The following is a 21,379-nucleotide window of genomic DNA, read 5'->3' on the forward strand; positions in this document are numbered from 1 at the left end:
GGCAGCAGGTCAAGGGCGCACGGTTATTGGACAGATTTTTGCGGGAGCATCCTTTGTGTAACTTTGCAGCGGAAGGTTGTGGCTCTGGCAGAGTCTCTGTGAGCAGTTCTTATTATCTCACACAACACATATGAGATGTCCTGCATCACTTCCCAGTTTCATTTATCCAGATATTGTTTGGTTTGGGCTTGACACAGTGACTCCATTTTGATTCCCGAAACTTCTGGATACAATGTATGAGGTGATGGTGGAGAACTGTCTGAGGTGAGAAACAAGAATAGACTGACTGGCACACTGAGTCCCAGGGGGCTAGCAGCTGGAAATGAGCTGGCTGGGTCCTTGGAAGGCACATTAGGGAGGAACAAGGTGTATGTTGTGTTCAAGAGCCCCTCAGATTCCAGGGTACTGCGCTACAGCAGGGGAGGAGATCGAAGTGATACTTGGGGGGAAGGGAGGAGACACTTGAGTGCTCAGGATTTGCAAGGGTGACCTCAGGTGACTGTGAATGTGGGGGTTTCCCTCATATCAACTGCCCCACACTTTTGCATCTTGCACTCAGTGGGAAGCAGAGCCTGGCCACAGCTCAGAATCTCTGAGCGTGGGCTTTTCAGCAAGGCTGGGCAGCAACCAGAACCTTCTAGAGAGGATGAGAACGAAGCCAGCGAACCAAGATCCGTGGGCTTGGAGGAAGAAACTGCCCACACCCTGTTTTCAAACCTTGGGTAGCAGCGGAAAATTCACAGAGCCACAGAGCTGCACCTAGGCTAGGAGAGCCCCTGTCCCCTGCATGGGGAAACCCCTCTATCCCTCATCTGATGTGCTGGCAGGCCTGTGGAGTAGCCTTCAAACCTTTCCCTCCTTGTCCTCAACTATACCAACCCCTCTATCTCTTCCCTTCCCACCTGTCTCCCTTCAGAACACCCACAATGTATTCCCAACACACTGAAGAATGCATTCAGACAATATGAGCTAAGTCCACACCCACTCCTTCCCTTGGAAGTCCTACTCTGACAACACACGCTGCTCTCAGCTTCACACTGAGTAGCCAGGCAAGGTACTTAGTGGCGGGAGGAATGAGCACTGAGAATCTATAAAGCAGAGAAAAGTGATGACATTCCTCAGGTATTTATGGGGAAACAAATCTGTGGTAATTCTAAAATTCTGCTCGAAGTGAATGCTAGATGGGATGCAGTCTACAAAAGGAAGTGAATGCTAGATGGGATGCAGTCTACAACAGCAATAGGGGACATAATCCTTGCACCCCAAGGGTCAAAGAGACATGCAATGCCATTTTCAGAGCCACGTCAAAGTGTTCCACACGATAGTTTTTCTATATGTTTTAAAGGGAGAAAGATCAGCCTGATAACCAGAGGCACAGGGTGCTGAATGGGGTGTCCAGCTATCCAGACACTGATGGGTCAGAGGGATGGAGACACCCAAGGACAAGGAAATGTGAATGAATCCCACCAATGGGGCAATGGAGAGAGAGCAAGGCAAGAGGCTAAGAGCATGGCTCGGAGCTGGATGCAGGGGTCAGGTGCACTGGTATGTGTCACAGACAAGGATCGCAAGAGTTAATTTCCTCATTAATCCGGCGCACGGCATTGCCAAGGAGCTCTTTACACTCTTCACAGAGTCAGGAGGCTGTGTCTCCTCAGAAACAGACCTACCCCGAGTCCTGCTGTGCAGCTAACCGTCATGTGGACACATCTGAAGGCAGAAACTCCCTGGTTTCACAGTTCATTTTTAGCTGCAAAGCTTTGCTGTAGCAGACAGACAGAGGCAAACTCCTGCTTCCAGCCGATTGGAAGAACAAGCACCAATTAGCTAACTGAGAAGCACTGGCTGTGAATCCTGAAGAGCCTTAACCTGATGGCAAATTGCGTTCCTAGGAGAAGAAGGGGGGGGGGGGGCAGAGGCAGCCCCCAGTGGGAGGGGCCTCCCGCTGCCCTGACCTGTAGCAGCCATCTGAGGGAGTTATTTACGTCTCTCCGAGAGAACATTGGAACATTTGTTTCAGAAGTATTAAAAGAAAGGCTCCTCTTTGAACACGGGATTATTTATTCCAAAAGAAAGGATTTGGGACGTCAGTTTAAAATTGAATGTGTTTTAACCAGTTATGAAATGTAAATCCGATGGCCTCTGGCCTTTTATCTGCAAAGTGGTAATAACTCCAGCTCTATGAAGAGGATGACGTGGCACTCTAAACCAAGCACTGTCTAAACCAAAACCAAACAGAAAGTTAGGGCTGGATCCAGCCGCCGTCATTCCCAGCGTCCAGCAATGGACCAGTGAACACAGTCCCCAGCACCCCTGGGAGATTCCTGCTAGCCCTGATAGCTTGTAGTACGTCTTTAACATCCTAATAAACCTGTCTTGGTAAAAAGCAGCGAGCATAAACGCAACCTGGGGAAAAAGCAAACCGCAGATGAATGCAGATGGCTGAATTCAAACCCAGCTGTCCTGTGGCTGTCCGGAGAGCACTGGGTGCTGTGAAAGGACTGGAGGGCTAGAGGGAGGACTAGGGGGCTGATCAGAGGAAGAACTAGGGGGAGAACCAAAGGGAGGACTACGGAGAGGACCACTTCTCACCTGGAAAATCTCATGAAGAGATGAGCCTCACTCCATGATTGAAATGTAAAACCTGGGACCAGGGAGATGGCCCCGTCAGTAAAGTGCTTGAGATGAGAGCACAGGGACCTGAGTTTGGGCTACTAACACCCATGTAAAAGCCAGGTGTGCTAATGTGGTAATGTAGTCTGTAAGCCCAGCCCTGGGGAGAAACCTCAGGGCTTGCTGGCCGGCTGGTCTAGCCAAATCAGGCAATCTCCAGGCTCAGTGATAGACTCTGTCTCAATAAATAAGGTGGAATAACTGAGGAATACACCTAGTGTCAGTCTCTGGCCTCCAAGCTCACACACATGTGCACACATGCACACACACACACACACACACACACACACACACTAACAGTTAGCAGGGTATAAAGCCTCAGGACTCACCACTAACCACTGATCCCACCAGGTATCCACCACTGAGTGTGCTTTCAGACTCATAACCAAAAACCCAATTCTGTGCAAAGTGCCTTAAACCAAAGCACATAGAGCAATTCACAGGCGAAGAGTTCAGAGGCTCAGGAAATCCCTGCAGTTCAGGTTCTCCATCACTCCCCTCTGCCAGCTGCTAGAACTCCATACCCTGCCCTTCTGAGGTCCTCAGTGGGTCTCTCTTCCCATGGGAGCTCTCGAGGAGATCATTTGATTCCCAGGAGCAATCAAGGCAATCTGAATGATTTGAGTCTCCCTGGAGAGCGACTTCCGGTGGTTCCGCTGTCAGAGAGGAAAACCATTTCTAGAAACCGGTCCAAAATCTCTCCTCACATCTCTTGAGTTAAAATTACACTGATCTTCGAGCAAACCCTACTCTCAAGCAAAGCAGCGTACCTCTACCCCATGAGAGCCGCCTCCTTAGGCTGAGGTCACACTTCATTCAGAACGGCCACCGCACATTGGGATCACAGATGCACACCTCCACATCCTTTTTGTTGTTGTTGTTTGAGATTGGGTTTCTCTGTGTATCCTTGGCTGCCTGGAACTTGCTGTCTACCAGGCTCGCCTCGAACTCAGAGATCCGCCTGCCTCTGCCTCCCGAGTGCTGGGATTAAAGGCATGCGCCACCACTGCCTGGCTCACATCTAGCTTTTTATGTGGGTTCCACAGATCAAGCTCAAGCTGTCATGTTTTCCAACCAAAGACATTTACCTTCTGAGCCATCTTCTTGGCCCCAGTTATCCACTTTCTAAACCTGTTTAATAAATGCAAATTAAAAGTGAAGACAAACTGGCTTTAGGCAGCTACACCATCTCTACCAGGAAGGGACATCCATCAGCAAGAAGTACAACTAAAAACTAAAAAGCAGGAACAAAATCCCCGAACCTCAGGGGGCCATTTGGTATAAGCAAATTGTCCCACACGCCCCAGTGAATTATAGCCTAGTACATTAATTAAGGTTTCTAACATCCCTTGGGGCATCCAGAAAAGGTTATGTTTATGCTTGCATTACTCTATTTAAAAAGGCAGGGATACACGCAATATATTTTATAAAGTACAGACATGGTGGCTAATAATCTTAAAATGTTGCTGCTTTAAGGGGTAAATGTAGGGCTAGACAACTTCAAAATCAGGAAGGACCTAGCCCAGCCTCTCCGGAGAGCTGGGATTTGGTGCAGACTGCAAATATGATACCCAGGGCCACGATAAGCCAACTACTGGACTCCCCACAGGCTCCATCCTGTGAAGGAAATGGATTGCACCTCCTTGCTGGGTCAGGCGGCTGATTACAGAGGCCATGGGAATAGTAGGCATCTCTATCACATTGCTGCTCTTTCATAACGTACAGACTCCCAGCCCACCTAGACCTCGCAGATACAAATAGCATGGGTAGCACCAGAAGTCCGTCTTTTATGAATGTTTCCCTAGTAAATCTGATGATCAACCCTACCATTACCTCCCTGAGGATCCAGAATAGTCTGTAGGAAAAGCTCTCTGGAAGGGAGAGCCAGGGCCTCGTGGAACTTGTACGAGGCCATCTCTTTTGTCTTTGGGAAGGTCAGTATAAACTGTGGGGGCTCTGGGAGACATGCACAGTTCTGACTCTAGGGTCTGACACGGCCCATCCACTAAGTGCCTCATGTTCAAAAGCATCACTTACCTGCAGACAGCCCCCACTGTTCCCCTTCCCACATTCTCCCTACCTAGAGACCTCTTCCACTTGTGACAGCATCCAGGTCATTGGGGGAAACCAGGGGTGACAGACCTGGTCCCACAGCAGCCAAGAAGGGCACAGCTACTTATTAAATGGCGTCGTGCCAATTTCCGCTTCACGGGTTCCTTTCACAATTGATTTCCCACGCCATCCCGACTCCATCTTTAATAAGTTGCTCACTTTATATTTAGCCCTCATGTTGGGAGTCAGAGAGGTGAGAAGAGAGAATGAGTTAGGACACAAGACTCCTTGGGGGAACCAGCAGCTGTCCCAGGGACAAAATGGAAGTTGGCCTGGAGGGAAGACTCTATATCCTTTCCTTTTTTCTAGGCAAGGGAGAAAGCATGCTTGCCCCCGAGACACTCCTCATCAGCTCACCACCTCAGATCGTCCCAGGCTCACAACAAATGCGACAGCCCCATCAGCCAGACGGTACTGTCACTCCCCGAGGATCACCATGCGCTGGGTACAGTAGAGAAAATGGGTCATCCATTTTGATATCTCCATTGCCTGGTGTCCCAGGGGATGGCTAGAGATGGGAAGAGAGAAAGGATCGAGCAGTGACTGACAGGAGTCAAGATGATGGACTGGTGACAGTCAAGGAGAAGAGAAGGAAGTCCCCTATCTATCTCCCAACCGTGCTCAGATCCTAACGAGCGTTACCCCCTCCGCTGACGAGGCAACTCACTTTTAGATTTTTTTTTTTTTTTTTTTTTTTTTAGAAATCTGTGGAGGGGTAGCAGCATCAGAGAGATGGCTGAGTGGTTAAGAGCATTTGCAGAGGACCTGAGTTGGGGCCCCAGCACCCACATGGTGGCTCTTGTAACTCCAGTTCCAGGTGATCCAATGTCCTTTCTGACTCCCACTGGCACCAGGCACATGTGTGGTCCACAAATACACATACGGGCAAAGCACTCATACACAAAAAAAAAAATAAAAACAAATAAATTTTTTAAACAATGTGTGAGTGTATGTGTTCATGTTTGTGTGTGTTTGGGCATGCATACACATTGTTACTCTGTGGTGTGTGTGTGTGTGTGTGTGTGTGTGTGTGTGTGTGTGTGTGTGTGCATTCGAAGGTCAAAGATCAATTTGGGTATCTTCCCCTCTCATTTTCCACCTTCTTCCTCCTCCTCCTCCTCCTCCTCCTCCTCCTCCTCCTCCTCCTCCTCCTCTTCTTCTTTTAAAGACTTATTGTTTTTATGCCAGGCGGTGGTGACGCATGCCTTTAATCCCAGCAGAGGCAGGCGGATCTCAGTGAGTTCAAGGCCAACCGTGTCTTGAAAAAACAAACAAACAAAAAGACTTATTGTTTTTACTTATGTGCATGTGTGTCTATGTAAGTTTGTGTCATGAAGGCTAGAAGAGGGCATTGGATCTCTGGAGCTAGAGTACAGGCAATCATGAGCCGTCTGGTATGGATGCTGAGAACCAAGCTCAGGTCCTCGGCATGAACAGTAAGTGCTCTCAACCGCTGCGCCATCTCTCCAGCCCTTCTACTTTGTCTTATAAGACTGAGCCCGGAGCCCACCAAATGGCTAGCTGTCATACCCAACGTTTTATGTGGGAGTTGGGGATCCAAACTCAGGCCAAGTGCTCTGCGGAGTCAGTTTCCCAGTGTCTGATTGGGCAACTTTCAAAAGTCGTCCTCACTCCATAGAAAAGGATGTCATTAAATGTCGTTTTAAGAGCCGGGTGGTGGTGGTGGTGGCGGCGGCGGCGGCGGCGGCGGCGGCGGCGGCGGCGGCGGCACACGCCTTTAATCCCAGCACTTGGGAGGCAGAGCCAGGCAGATCTCTGTGAGTTCGAGGCCAGCCTGGACTACCAAGTGAGTTCCAGGAAAGGTGCAAAGCTACACAGAGAAACCCTGTCTCGAAAAACCAAAAAAAAAAAAAAGTCGTTTTAAATGAAATATCGAAAAACAGTCAGCCTTTACACACAGTCGCATTTCCCTTTAACAAGCTAATAAGGTATTAGCTTGGCATGACTGCTGCTGTACCTCTGAGGCTGAGACTGAAAACCGGAGACGGGCTTTTCTGCTCAGGGCAGGACCATAGAGCGTAACCTACTTTTAACCTACAGGTTCCTGAAAGGTTGAGAAGGCCGGGATCGAAACTATATGTCTTTAAACAAAGGGAAGTCATGGGCCTCTTTGTTGAGCATCCCAGGCTTGGAAACCCAGGGATGCCCCAACCATAGTCAGCACGGTTCCCTGGAAGACTCGGCCCCTCCCCCAGTGGGCTCTCAGCACAGAAACACTGCCTCTCAGGATGAAAAGGGCAGCTGCTCAGAGCCCCAAACAAGCCCTCCCACGGCAGCCCAGCCGCAGCTGCATTTCCAGATATTCTCCGCCTCTCTCTGCATCCCGGGGCCTGAACTATAATGGAATAATTGGAATAAGATATAAAAGAGAACTTCCCACCCAGAGGAGCGTGAGGAATGAGAGGCTGGTAATTTTTAGACATAAAAGAACACTCCCACAACGTCACCCTTGCCCTGTAAGCACGGGACAAATTGGCAAACCAGTACGCCCTCTTGGGCACATCTCTCCCGACCTCTATACACATGCCTGCATGCACACAGACACACAGACACACACACACACACACACACACACACACACACACACATCTCGCTCTTGTCCCCTTTCTTCCCATCTTCTACTCTTAGGACCTGGCTCCCAGGAGCTGAGGAAGGTCAAGGGCTCTCTGTGTAGCCTCCTGGAACATCTCTGTCCCCCCCTCACTACAATGAGACACCATGTGGCAGAGCCAGGACCTCTCTTTGGGTGACTGGAGGGGGATGTTTCGACCTCCTCTCTAGCTCAAGCAAGTGGCATCTGCTAAACATTTCCCATCCAAACTTGGACTCCTCCCTCATAGACGGCAAGTCAAGTCCAACCCTAGGCCACCAATGCACAGTCTAGGTAGGGAGCTGAGCAAGGAACGACATGGGCCATGCATGCACAAGCCTCTCTCAAGTGTAAAGTTCAGAATGTTCCTGTGAGTAAAACTATCCGACTCACTGATGAGGAAGGGTAAAGCTGATTTGAAAGGGGATTCTAAGAATGATGTTTCTTGTCTGGACAACCATGCAGAAAAAGTATGCAGAAATCAGTCTGAGGCAGAGGCAGAACTGGCCAACAAGCTTCAGGGCAGTGAAACCATGATGTATGAGTTATCTTTCCCTTGGCATAGAAATCATTTATGTCTCTATTAGGGAAAACACACACTTATTGTACGTTGTGAGCCTCGAAAATCATCAGTCTATAAGCTAACATCTCACTTCATAAGGTCTGGTCTTAATCAGTACCAAACTGAATACCCAAGGAGCATTCCTCTCAAATTAAATAAGCCTCGGATGGACCTGGAAGTGTTGTTAGATATACAATCATCCCTTTGAGTCACTCCCAAGCACTGGATGGATGTCTTTTTCTCAAACCCTTGTCTTTACCCTCAAGGTGCTTTTAATATGTGGGGTGAGGCAAGCCTGTCATATTTTTTTTAATGGTAGAATTAAGCAACCTCCTCCCCATCTTGTCCCTTTTGTTAGATGCGACAGTTGAGAGGAATTTATCCTTATCAGTTGAGATGCACACTGAAGTATCGATAGACAAAATTTCGTGATATCTGAAATTTACTTTAAAATAGAGGGGGGCTGGAGAGGTGGCGGCACCTCCCACCAAGCTTCACTGACTGAGTTCAGTCCCTGGGATCCACGGGGTGTAAGGAGAGGAACAGGTTCTCTTCTGGCCTCTACTCCTGAGCTGTGGCACACGTGCACACACACAGATGCACACAACAAGGACACAACTGTAATTTTAAAATCTTTTTGAAAGATGATAGGGAAAAAATACCCACTGCGGGGAAAATAGAGGAAATGGGCCCAGTAAGGGTTGAAGTAGCGTGAGGGTTATACGGGAATTCGAATTTCTGTTTCTGCTTTCACATTAGTGGCCAAACCAAGACAACATCTTATCATGTGTTTATCAGCTTCTCGCACACTGACAGGACTTATGGGGTTCATGATATGATTTACTGAGTTCCCCGCTAGTTCTGTCTTCCATGCTCAGAAAACCAGCTCCATGGCACAGGGCTTCTTGTTAATTTTTTCCCTCCCCAGCACTGGGGGAGCAGCTGGTTCCTGTGAGTGCACAGTAGGTGTTTGGCTGCACCCCACAAAAAAAAGGGCCACTGCATCTGCCTTGACAGGGAGCCATAGGGAGTGGGGGGGCCCAAAGCAGGGGTGGTCCGTGTAGACAAGGTGTAAAGGACACCAGGTAGGACTGGGTTTTCCTTCCTTTCTCTTTGACGCTAGGACTCGAACCCAGGGCCCCTCAGGTGTTAAGCACCGACCCCCACTACCTTGCACTAGGAAGGGTTTTTGAGAGGTGGTCACCCGCAGTGCGGACTCCGAGTAGTTATATAACTGCCGTGGCGCATGCCACACCTTGAATAAACCTAGCAGACAAAAGAAGCTTGAGCCTCTCAGGCCAGAGGGACAGGAGAAGGCTTGTGGAAAGAGGCCAGCAGGGTCTGGACAGAGGTAGGAGAGAATAGTGGTCATTCAGGCAGCAGAATGTGGCACTTGTCTCCCCGGGGCCCTCGGTTCATATTGCAGGGTCGGGGCCCAGACTTCGGCAGGAGGAGTTGGGAGGACTGCAGTTGCCCAGGCTTGGATGTCACCCAAGAACAGTGACTAGGGTGGCACCTTAGGTCCTCAGCAGGTGCACCTTTGATGTAGCTCTGGCTGCTGCGCAGAGGGGAGCCCGAGGCAGCCTGGGCAGCCTGCTCCTCAATGCCACCCAGTTTTCAATGAGGCTGCGGGAGACTGAGCCGGTGGGCCCGGGGCAGGGCCATTGCTTTGCGGGCAGAGCCGCTGGCAGGAAATCAAGGCTCAGTGGTTCAGCTGAAGATGAAAGGGCATCCTCCCCCATCGACCTCTATCAAGTGCACCCACACTCACTGCTCCATGCTCTGAGGAGCCGGGTTAGAGACTCCCTTCCCCCTTCCCCACCTCCCTCTTTTTTTTTTTTTTCTTGAGACAGGGTTTCTCTGTGTAGTTTTGGTGCCTGTCCTGGATCTCGCTCAGTAGACCAGGCTGGCCTCGAACTCACAGAGATCCGCCTGGCTCTGCCTCCCGAGTGCTGCGTGGTGTGTTAAAGAAGAGGGGACTGAGGCTGAGGAAAAGTCTATATTCTTTCTGCAGGTTCTAATTACCAGCTTCCCTTGCAAGTCCCACGGACATTATGCCTAAGCGCACAGTGCAAAAGGTGTTCCCTGAACCCTTACACCACCAGTCCCAGCTCTGCATTTAGAGATTGATTTACTGTCTCCTTGACGCAGTTGTGAGCAGAAGGGGGAGGGCGATGGAGAGGGAGGGGGAGGGAAGGAGGAGGAAGATAGAGAGTGTGTATGCATGTGTTTGTGTGTGTGTGTGTGTATGTGTGCATGCGTGTGTGTGTGCGCGCGTATGTGTGAATGTGTGTGCATGCATGCGTTCGTTCCATGGCTGCCCCCACAAAGGATAGGGCAGAGTTCTGGGTTTTTTTCTCTGCCTCCTGGTACTGAGAATTAAGAATCACAAAGTTGAAGCTGGGGCAGCGGCACAGGCCTTTAAGAGACAGAAGCAGGCAGACCTATGAGAGTGTGAGGCTAGCCTGGTCTACACAATGAGTTCCAGGACAGCTAGGGCCATGTAGAGAGATCCTGTCTCAAAACAAAGAGAGAGATACAGAGAGAAAGAATCACCAAGTCACCTTAAGGTCCTGGGGGTTGCGGGGTCTCTATCCCTAGGTAGGCCTACACTGGAAATATAAAATCAGGGGCTTCCGGGAAGAAAACATGCTCTGCGCATGTACCGAAAGGTTCCCGGGGTAGTGGGGATTGGGTGCTTATGGACTTAGTGCTAACAATTCAGCACATAGTGATCGAGGCCTCTTTGCCTAGCAGTGGGCTGAGCAAAGGGGCACTGAGGATAGAGCTGTGCTGTATTCAACCCACCTCTCCAGGGCCCAGCAGTCCTGGGACATGCGGGTGCTCAAGTCAATATCTGGCTAATGAGAGAGTGAGAAGTGTGCACCAGGCATTGGAGGGGAACTTGGAGAAGGGATGGCCTAGGGGTGTCAGTAAACAATTGTAACACGACTCTTAAAAGGTCTTATTAATAAAAACAAACCCGGAGCCAGATATGGGGGTGAATGTTGAAAGATCAGAGAGACAGAACACGCCACAGTCAACCTCACCTCGCCAACTTCTCAGCCTATCCTGTTTCCTCAGACTGAATGCCTCTGAATCCTCATCCCAACGGATCTCAGCTGAACTGCTGCTAAAAACTAAAAGCTTAGAAAGGCTCTAGTTCCTGGTCCTCATGCCTTCTGTACCTTTCTGCTTCCTGCCATCACTTCCTGGGATTAAAGGCGTATGTCTTTCCCAAACAAGACATAAGATCTCAAGTGCTGGGATTAAAGGTGTGTGTCACCATGCCTGGTTGTTTCCAGTGTGGCCTTGAACTCACAGAGATCCAGACGGACCTCTGCCTCCTGAATGCTAGGATTAAAGGCATGTACGGCCACTGTCTGAACCTATGTTTAATATAGTGGCTGTTCTCTTCTCTGACCCCCCAGATAAGTTTATTGGGGTGCACAATATACCAACCACAAACAATGACATTCTGTGGAGCACTGTGCTTCCTGAGCGCTGCCAGACTCCTACAGCCGACTACGGCCCCAGGCAGCAGTGTCTGCCCTCTTCCCCATGGGGGCTCCTTCACATCCATGGCGGGTAGAAAGAAGGCTGCGGTGACGATACAGAAATTTGTCCATTTCTTCACATTTCAATCCCCTTCCCCAACACGCCTGACTGAGGCCAGAGACCCGGATTTCTGACTACTCATGCGGAGATGTCAATACTACCAGCAAACAAGGACAAACACTGGAAGCCCACAGGATCTCTCAGCAAACCCCGAGAAAGCCTGTGGGCTCCTCACACCAGCTTCTGTCAGTGTCCACTGAAGCCAAAGTCACAGTTGGCATGGCCCTGATCAAAGCCACTGTGCCTCCATATGGCATCTCCTCGGCCTGCACTAGGTGTGATCCCATGTCTCCTGAGCCCTGGGAGCCACCAGGTCCCCCAAAACATTTCCAGGCACACTGTGATCACTTCAGAGTTTAAACTGAAAACCAGCTGGAATTTTGACAAAAGCCCCAACAGAACAAGCACCCCAAAGAGAACTACCCCCTCCCTGCCCCCGTCCACCTTCACACTCTCTTAAAGGAACCCCACAAAATCTCTTCACCAGCTGTCTTAATTAGGGTGCCTATTGCTGCCATGAACTCTGTGACCAAGGCATCTTAGGGAGGAAAGGGATTATTCAGCTTACACTTCCACATCACAGTTCATCATCAAAGGAAGTCAGGACAGGAACTCAAGCAGAACAGGAACCTGGAGGCAGGAGCTGATGCAGAGGCCATGGAGGGCTGCTGCTTACTGGCTTGCTCTTCATGGCTTGCTCAGCCTGCTTTCTTATAGAACTCAGGACCACCAGCCCAGGGATGGCACCACCCACCATGGGCTGGGTCCTCCCCCATCAATCACTAATCAAGAAAATGCCCTGTAGGCTTACCTGTAGCCCAGTCTTATGGAGGCATTTTCTCAACGGAGGCTCCCTCCTCTCTGATGACTCCAGCTTGTGTCAAGTGGACATAAAATTTGCCAGCACGTGAACCTCAATGCTGAGCCCTAAACGAATATGGGCTATGAACTGAGCTGAGTGTCTAGGTTGGACAACCATGGGACCCTGTCACTGAGACCAGGGATTTCCTTGCATATGGGGGACACACAACCTGTCCTGGGGTCTTCTTGTCTAGTGGACAGACTCAAAGGTCAATCTTGAACACAAATAAAAGGTGGGTATTAGAAAGCCCTGTCGTAGCCAGGCGGTGGTGGTGCACGCCTTTAATCCCAGCACTCGGGAGACAGAGCCAGGTGGATCCTCTGTGAGTTCGAGGCCAGCCTGGTCTACAGAGCAAGATCCAGGCACCAAAACTACATGGAGAAACCCTGTCTGGAAAAACCAAAATAATAATAATAATAATAATAATAATAATAATAATAATAATAATAATAAAATAAAAAAAGCCCTACCGTATAACTATAAGCTTCCTCCTTGTCCTCACCTGTCAGTGAGTGATCCAAGGAGGCAGAGTAGAATCCGGGGCCAATGACTGACTACTAGGCCTTAGTTTTCTCATCTGTAAGATGGGAGAGCTCCTGTGGGATGGTCTCCTGGAGATTAGGAAGTGTGTCGTTATCAGAGTACTTGATGTACAAAGCCATCTAAATTTGTCACCCTCGGCCACCTCCTGTCACACAGGAGCAGAAGCAAGCCCATAGTCATGCTGACTCACTGTAGAGGACCCAACTGCCCAGATCTCCTGTCGTATAGAACGAACAGAGAAAATCCTTAGGGAGCTGAGGTCTCCACAGGACATTAGACGACCCGGGACCTGTGTGAATGAAGCTCCTAACCCAAGTCTGATTCAAGGTTCGCATCTGCATCAGGACCGCTCAGGACCACCAGGATCCTGACAGGTACAGGTTGTCAAGGTTGCTAGAGGGTTCAGGATGAAGCCAATGATGCTGCCTTGGGGAGACTACTGGGAGGGACAGCCTGGGACCTAGTTCTGGAGTGTGAGAAGGAGGAGACAGAGACTGGGAAGTGAGAGGCAAGGATGAGAGAGAAGAGCCTGGGTCTGCACTGGCTGAGAAGCATTTCCTACGGGGAAAGGGCAGAGTGGCTTCTACGAAAACTCGTCACCTCCCGAGACACAGAATGACCTAGAGAATTCCCGAGTCCCCCTGATTCCCAGTAACAAATCCTCATTGAGAAATGCCACATCCCTTAAATACTTGAACCTCTCCCCTGTCAAAAGAGGCTCTCAACCTCTCCTCCACCTCTAGAGCATCGCTTCAGTATCTCATTCCAACCTCGCTCACCAGGAGACTGCAGGCTGCCTCCTCCTCCCAAGAGGCCCAGCAACCCGAGGAAAAGACCAGCTTAGGTGCACTGTGGCCTGGTCCTGGGATGGCAGGCAATCTATTATATGTGCTTGTGTGTATGTGCATGCCCATGTATGTGCACAGCTCTGTGTGTGTGTGTGTGTGTGTGTGTGTGTGTGTGTGTGTGTGTGTGTGCGCGCGGATATGGAGACAGGAGGACAACCCTGAGTGTCGTCCCCCAAGAAAGCGTCTACCTTCTTTGAGGTAGGGTTTCTCATTAGCCTTGAGCTCACCCATTAGGTTAGACTGGCTGGCCGACAAACCCCAGAGATCTTCCTGCCTGCAGCTTCCCAGTGTGGGTATTACAAGTGCATACTACCATACTACCATACACCATACCACCATACCACCATACTACCATACCACCATACCACCATAACACCACGACCAGCATTTTTATCAGGTGCTCGGAAGAGAACTCAGGTCCTTATACTTACAAGACAAGCTACTGACTGAGTTCTTTCTCTCTCTCTCTCTCTCTCTCTCTCTCTCTCTCTCTCTCTCTCTCTCTCTCTTCTCTCTCTCTCTCTCCCCCTTCTCCTCTCTTTCAGGCTTTTATGAGGAATTGAGATTAGCTCACAGTAGATTCTCACACAAGGTAGCTTTTATTTGGGAATACAATTCAGGTCTCACCAGAATTAGTTCCTGTAGCTGGAGGCTTCCATCCACCCTAAGGCTACCTTTCTCTTCTCCCTCTGTGTCCCCCTGCCCCATTTTCCTCCTATTAGGACCCCTGGATGTGGCCACAGAGCTTCAGTCACCATCAGTAAGGTCTTCCCTGCAGATGACCAGGGTAGGGGTAAGTCACCAGCATGTCCCCCCTCCCATCTCTACCCCACCTCAAACCCAGGCCTGCCCTCTCAGGGAAAAGAGTTTCTGAAGTGGAAGAGTTCCAGACATTTAGCCCAGTGTGACAGCCTCTGAGTAATCCTCTCTCACAGCAGGACAGGGCAGTGAAGTGTAATTAAAGCCACGGGTTAATTAGTAGTAGCAGCAGCCATCTTGCTGCCTCCCGCTCTCATCCTGGAGTCCCTGAGATCTAGGGCTGTGGGAGCCAACATGGGCCACCTCCCTCTCTTTCCTTCTCCATCCACCACCCCAATGCTAAAGAGTTCCTGTTAAGCCGCACCAGAATCATTGGAGTGGGTCTCAAATCCCTCCCTCAAGCCTACTGAAGAGTGGGGGAAGCATGGAGGTCAGAGTGAGGCCCCATAGGAGTCCTGGTCCTTAGAGAGGAGCAGAGGTGTGAGCCTGTCTCCAAGAAGGAGAGATAGTCTGAGGATTTGTTTCAATACAAAATCCTGGAGGTGGAAGCAAGGAGGCAGGAGACATGACAGATGATAGGGAAAGCAGGCAGAAAAGCACATCAATCAAACAGAAAGAGGAGAGAGCTGGAGGCAGCCGAGGCACACGGGAGAGCCCAGCGCTCCATCACAGACAGCCTCACACCTCCTAGCTTGGTGGGCCTCAGTAGCCCCATCTATAAGATGGGGGTAATAAAACCACATTTACCCTTAGGGTTTTTATGGACTGAAATACAGACAGCTTTAAAGAGCTGGGCTTCCTTCAGTATAAGCTCTCAGAAAACTAGGAAACCCTCACGCTGTACACCCCTCCTGGGAACTGCTCAGTCTTCCTGGCCTTTCTCAGCATCACACTTTCCCTGTCAGTGGCCTCAAGGCAGACACAGGCACTCAGCCCCTCACACTGGACCCTGCTTTACAGGGCCTCCCCTCCCCAACCATGCCAGACTACGGCTCCCTCCTGCACGCCGCAGAAACACTGGTTTATTCAGCCAACTGAGATTCACTAAGCTGTCTTCCCGGTGACCTGCTTCGAAAAAAGGAACATATTTTGATCAGTCCCACAGCAATCCTGAAGCAAGTATCATGGCCATTTTGCAGGTGAGGAAACTGAGCCTTGGGGAAGAGAAATGTTTTGTTTTAAATCACCCTAGGGGTAAATGGCTGAGTGGGGATTCAAACCCAGGTTTGCATGGCGGCTGGCTCTTTCTGCCACTCCTCAGCAGAGCATGAGGTCTTCACACTAGCACCCCCTCCCTGCCCCAACCCAGCTTTTAAAGGGCACACCTTGGTAGGAGCCCAACCTTTACAAAGCTGGGGAGCAGGAATCACCCAAGGAGAAGACGAGGGAGTCACAAAGACTAAGAGGAACTAAGATGGCAGTGGCAGATCCAGCGGCTCCTCAGTCAGGTCCTGAGTTACCCTTTGCTTCTTCTCCTCTGGGAGGCTATGAGACTCTCCGGGAAGGAGAATAAGGGAGCAGTGCAGGCACTAGAGGGCCACCCGAGGCTGGAGGGCCACCCGAGGCTGGAGGGCCACCCGAGGCTGGAGGGCCACCCGAGGCCGGCAGGAACCCCAGAGCCTGAGCTGCTCTGAATGCAGTCAAAGCCACTTGGCCCCAGGAAGAGGGAACATGCAGACGAGGTTCCAAACAGCTGTGGGGGTCCTACAGGAGTCCTGACAGGATCTTGGCAAACCCCAGGGGTGCGTGGGGGCTCTGACAGGCCCCTGCAGCCCTCATTTCCAGAAGGGTCTGAGGTTGTTTTTGCAAACCACCGAGTAGCAAAGCCAGTGTGCCGCCTGAGAAAAATTCCTGTGGAGACTGTTAATGGAGGATGGTGGGCACTTGGGCAGGACGCTGAGATCACAGGCAGACAGCTCGCGTGCTGTAATACAGTTCTGTCAGGCAGAGCTCATCTCTCCATTGACGGGGTCACCATGCTGCAGGCGAGGGAAATGGGGTTTACTCACAGTGCTGATCTTGAGCAAAACGTCTGAGCTCTTCACAAAATGATGTGTACAAGGCAGACAAGGAAGCTGGAAAGGGGGAGAAGTGAGCAGAACGTGTCCCTGCTACATGATCGTACCCTGGGAGTGCTTCCCAACTGGCCTTGGAAGGAAAGAGGAGGCCTGCTGTAGGGCTCCAGCCTACTTCAATGTCTTATCAGTCCCTTGGATCAACACACAGGAAGCACAGCAAGCCAGGAGCAACAGCAGAAATACTGGATGCCAGAAACAGGGCCTGCAAGATCCCAATCGGCTAGAGAGACAGATGCAACTTAACTAGAGAAAATGAATTAGGGAAAAACGTAAAAGTCCCAACCAGGACACCAAAAAGCTTCAGCACACTCACAGCGGGGAATCATAGCCCCCACAAAATCATATACCAATATTGTAGTTCCCCAGTATCTCAGAATGTCACTTTATTTGGAAATAGGATTAACTGTAGATTGAATTAGATGGAGTCATACCAGCAAAGGGTGAACCCCTCACCCAACACAAATGGTATCTTTGTAAAGAGGGGAAATCTGGAGACAGATGCATACAAGTGGAGATGAAGGCAGAAATAGATTAAATCTATAAGTGAAGAAACACCCAAGACTGCCAGTTAATACCAGAAGCACCAGCATAATCCTCCATCATATCCCTCAGAGGGAACCAACCCAGCCCATATTGGACTTCCAGCTTGCCAGCCTATGAGACAGCAAGTATCTGATGTTTGGTCCACCACACTGATGGGACTTTGTTATGGCAGGCCTAGCAAGTTCCTGATGCCCAAAGACAAAATCAGGAAGATGGAGCTGTAACGGCTTATGTTAAAGGGACCTGGAAGCGTCTGATGGTTGGCTGTAAAGTCAATCCAAAACCAGCAGTACTGTGTGGCTGCCCAAAGTATCCTGGTCAAAACTGAAGCTACCTTAATGGAAGGTGTGGTACCTGGACTGGTCAGCGCCCCCTTTTAACGCCTCCCCCCCCCCAGGGCCACGTTTGATTCTCACAGCCTTGCTTTGAGATAAGATGGGGGGAATCTCAGAGTCCTGGTCCCAGATATCAAGAGACACGTCAGAGGATTCAAGTAGTTTGGAAGAGATGAGAAGCAGAGGAGAAGGTCTGGGCTTGCTAGGAGCAATCACACAGAGACGGTTTGCAGCTCGTAGGGAGAGAAACAGACTTGGGACCTTTCTACTAGGCCTTATCGCAAATAAATAAGTACATACGTAAATCAAATACCTTGTACCTGTTAGGAGAAACGAGCTTTCTATTTCCGAAGGACTCAAGAGTCACACCTTTTGATAACTCCACGAAGGGGCCATTCACATTCCTGCCTGGTGTGCCACCAATGTAGGCTTCCTACCTATTTAAACTGAGGCCACCATGAGATAGATATTTTGCCCTCGAGACTTTTCCTAGTTGGCTTTAGCAGGTTGAACTGTGCACAAAGGGCAAGCAGTCAAGATTCAGATGAGATTTGGTGAGACTGGAAGGAGGAAGCTGCCTATGCTCCCAGGAGGTCTCGGGGATAAGGAATAAGAAGGACCGCAGCCCTGGCTCTCTCTTTTCAGAGTTGGGAGTTGGTACTTTAGAGTCCACTGAGAGGCTTGCCTAACATGCACAAGGCCCAGCACTTCGAAGTAAAAAGAAGTTAATTAATTCAACTTGAGGGAGCCCCACACTAGTGCGGGCCGTGAAGAGAGTAGGGGAGCCCATACCCAAGGTTTCTCTGTGAAGGCCTCCAGGATCACTCACAGGGAAGGGCAATCGTGATGTCAATGGGGAGAAAACCTTCCAGCATGATCTGGTTCTAACGATGAACATCCACAAGAGCCTCAGATAGAGTTTGCATCTGCAGTGTCCCCAAGAGGCCCGTGCAGTGGCATCTTGTTCCCCAGCATGGTACTACTGCCAAGGGATGGAACCTTTAAAAGATGGAGCCTAGGTCTTTGGGTCTTTGGGGGTGTGCCCATGAAAGGGACTGTGGAACCCTGGCCTCTTCCTTTTTCTTTTCTTGTGTCCTGGCTGTGAGGTGAACGGTTCTGTCTGATGCTGCTGCCAACATATATTGCCTTGCTGTAGGCTCAAAAGCAAGGGTTCAATCAGTCATGGGCTGAAACCTCAGAAACAGTGAACCAAAATAGACCTTTTGTCTTTAGAAGATGATTATCTCAGGTATTGCAGTAGTTCCCACTACATCCTGTTATTGTCCATTAAACCATTAAACCCATATTCCTTAATCATACAGTGTGGGGCAGGGGAGGGGGCTAAGAGATGGAAAAGAAGTTGTATTAAACCCAGCACCCCAAAAAAAAGTCACCCTGAATTTGAACCCAAGTCGGACTCTTTCCCTCAGTCCACACTCATTCTAAGGCTCTCCCCAGCTTCCCTAACAACTGGTTCAGGAGGACTTCGAAGTAAGTGTCTCAAGCATCCAGCAATAGAAGGAGCCATGATCCAAAGCAGCGCTTCAACTCCAGCAAGAAGTCCAATGTCCTGGAGACTTAATGAGCTAGGTGACAGAAACTGCTGGTTTAGTAGGTGCCATTCAAATGCTGACAAGGCCAAGATGGCGCAGCTGCTGCTGCTGACCAGGGAACTCACCTGGAGAACCACTGCTTTCCAGTAGCAGAAGGGAACTGAGTGCTCCAGGCTGAGACTTGGCCATCATCTGTCTTCGGGGCAGGAGTTCCCCAGGCAGTAGGACTGAATAGACAGTTACCTCACTGAACTCATCTGGTGCCTTCTGAAAATCCCAACTTCTGGGACTTTCTATTCCAGAATCTTCTGCAGTCAGACTTTCTTTGGACTGCCAGCTCTCAGACAATGACACAGAGACTTCTTATTAAGTATGAAATATGAAAGCTTGGCCTTAGCTTAGGCTTGTTCCCAACTAGCTCTTTTTTTTTTTTTTTTTTTGGTTTTTCGAGACAGGGTTTTTCTGTGTAGCTTTGCACCTTTCCTGGGAACTCACTCTATAGTACAGGCTGGCCTCGAACTCACAGAGATCCACCTGCCTCTGTCTCCCGAGTGCTGGGATTAAAGGCATGCACCACCACCGCCCGGCTCCCAACTAGCTCTTATAACTTAAATTAACCCATTTATATTAATCTATATTCTGCCATGTGACTCATTAGCTCTCCTCAGTACCAACTTCCTCCCTATCTAGATGGCAAATCCCTGGTCTCTCAGACTCTTCCCTGAGTTCCTCTCTCTCCCCAGAAGTCCCACCTATCCTCTCCTGCCTAGCTATTGGCCTCTTAGCTCTTTATTAAACTGATTATAAGATGGTTTAGGCAGCTAAGGAAGGACAGAGACACATCTTCACACAGTGTGATCAAATATCTCTCGCAACAGTCCTCTGCTTCCTCAAGGTTGAAGAGCTCTATGTTCTCTCTGTGGTCAGCCACCATGACTGTGGTCACAGGCATTTCCCCCTCTCTGAACACAGTAGCTTCTTTCCCTGGTGCTTCCATGACTGAGTGTTCCAAGACCCTCCTCATGCCAAGTGCCTTCCACTGACCAAACTTGTGTCCGCTGAGGTCTCCTTGAAAATCCACATCCAGAAATGAGTCCAGATGACCAGGGAGAACACATACTGGGTCTTGCATCTCTTTGTGCCATTTAAGATAATATTGTTTTGAGCGACCTCATCACCTTATGGGGTTCCTTTGAAGTCTGTGCAGCATCAAACCCCTCAGATCTGTTTCTCAGGCTCTCAGCCAAATCAGGTCTGCCCCCACTTCCAGCTCCCTCAAGAACTTCAGTAATTAATTTCTGCAATCTAAATGCGACTTTCCATCTGCCCCTGTTAAATTTCATTCTGTTAATTTAAACCCGGCATTCCAGTCTGTTGAGATCATTTTTGAATCTTTATTCTGTCTTTTATAGAAGCTGCCCATTATGGCCTTGTCATCAACAAATTTGATAAGCTCGATTACTCTAGTCTTATCCAAGTACTGGATAAAAATGAGAAGCTTCATTTTCTGGAAGCTCACTTGCCACAAAGCGTCTTCCCTTTTGGAATCCCCAATCATAGGATCATTCTCCTCCAAATCAGATTTCCTACAACCCAAGAAAGGTCTCTCGACATGTCATTTCTTTCTTTGGACATTGTAACCACGAGCTGATATGTTCTCTTTCATCTGAGCATTGTGTCACATTTCCACCTGGTTCTTGGTCACAGCCAGAATGCAATCAGAACGGACAGGCTTGGTTACCACTTCTCAGCAATGACATGCTATAGATGTAAGAATACAAGAATATACCCAATCTTGTACTTGAAACAATATTTGACTTCCAACAAAATTAGGCTTCCTCTCCTCCATAATACCAGAGCATACAACCCTGACAGCTTTGTAGTCCATCCTGAGAAAGTGGTAGCCCACTTCTCCCCACTTGCTGGGAAAGCTGTACCGGAGATGTGTCATACCTGGACCTGCTCAGCTGCAAGGTATGCTGGGATCTTGGCAGTCGGTTGGTGAGGAGGTAAGGAGTATTTCCTATTGCAGACTATTTGGGAAGAGGGGGCAAGGACATAATCAAGGAAGCAAACAGGAAGGGAGCGGGGATATACATCTGCAATCCTGGCACTGGGGAGGCAGAACCAAGAGGATCACAAGTTCAAGGTCAGCCTGAGGTAAACAGTGAGATTGTCTCAAAAACACATAAATGAATAAAGGAAAAAATAATGTCTAACACACCTACTTTCCTACCGTTCACATGTGAGCAGTTTCCCCTCTTCTGCTAGAGAAAGGCACA

General features: G+C 49.6%; 1 protein-coding gene across 1 annotated transcript in view; it reads right to left on the bottom strand.

The window, feature by feature from the left end:
• The window catches only part of Sema5b (semaphorin 5B), a 122,461-nt gene that overhangs the window by 92,197 nt on the left and 8,885 nt on the right, over positions 1-21,379 (bottom strand).

This window comes from Peromyscus eremicus, chromosome 12, assembly GCF_949786415.1.
Source record: "Peromyscus eremicus chromosome 12, PerEre_H2_v1, whole genome shotgun sequence".
Classification (NCBI taxonomy): domain Eukaryota; kingdom Metazoa; phylum Chordata; class Mammalia; order Rodentia; family Cricetidae; genus Peromyscus; species Peromyscus eremicus.